Here is an 822-nt window from a genome sequence, read left to right on the forward strand (position 1 = left end):
CCCAAATTTGAGCTGGCTGCGGGCTGCACCACTGCAATTCCATTACTCTGGAGGGTTCAGCAGGGCTACAAATTGAGTTTAAGGCCTGAACTGCATTGAGAATCTGTCTCAAAAAAAAGCAAAATCCAAAACAACGAAAACTTACCAAATTTTGACTTCCTGTTGTGAAATGTACAATACAGAATATGTATCTTGTCTCAAATTTAAAATAACAAGAGTGGGGCGGTACCTCATTATAAAGGTTCTGGGTTCCGCACTACTCACTGATGGATAAAAAGTGGGGGAGGGATGAGCCTTAGATGGACATCTCACGTCAGCACTGATGGATAAAAAGTGGGGGAGGGATGAGCCTTAGATGGACATCTCACGTCAGCCGGCTCTAAAAGAAACACTGATTTGCTGGAATCTGTAAGCTGTACTTAAAGAGGGGGGCGGGGTTTGCTGGTCTGTTATATGGTTCACAGAAATGAAATCAAGAACCTGAGCCAGGATCTAACCACACTGCAGGTGCAAGAGCAGGCAGGCTTGCAATAAACAATGCCTGTGCCACTTTCAGGAGGAACTGTGTTCAGCTGGGTGTGGTAGCGCATGCCTGTAATCCCAGCTCTCAGAAGGCTAAGGCAAAAAGAATACTACGAGTTCCAGGCCAGCCTGGGCTACAAAGTGAGTTCAAGGGCAGCCTGAACTACATGGCCAGACGCTGTCTTAAAAAAAAACCAAACACAGACTTTTCACTCCGACCCTATGAAAGGAAGTGAACCAAGACTGTCTTAAAATAAGACATGTTAGGTCCACGTAGCAACTCCCATGAAGAAATTAATC

The sequence above is a fragment of the Octodon degus genome, unplaced genomic scaffold (genome assembly GCF_000260255.1).
Source record: "Octodon degus isolate 3935 unplaced genomic scaffold, OctDeg1.0 scaffold00126, whole genome shotgun sequence".
Lineage (NCBI taxonomy): Eukaryota > Metazoa > Chordata > Mammalia > Rodentia > Octodontidae > Octodon > Octodon degus.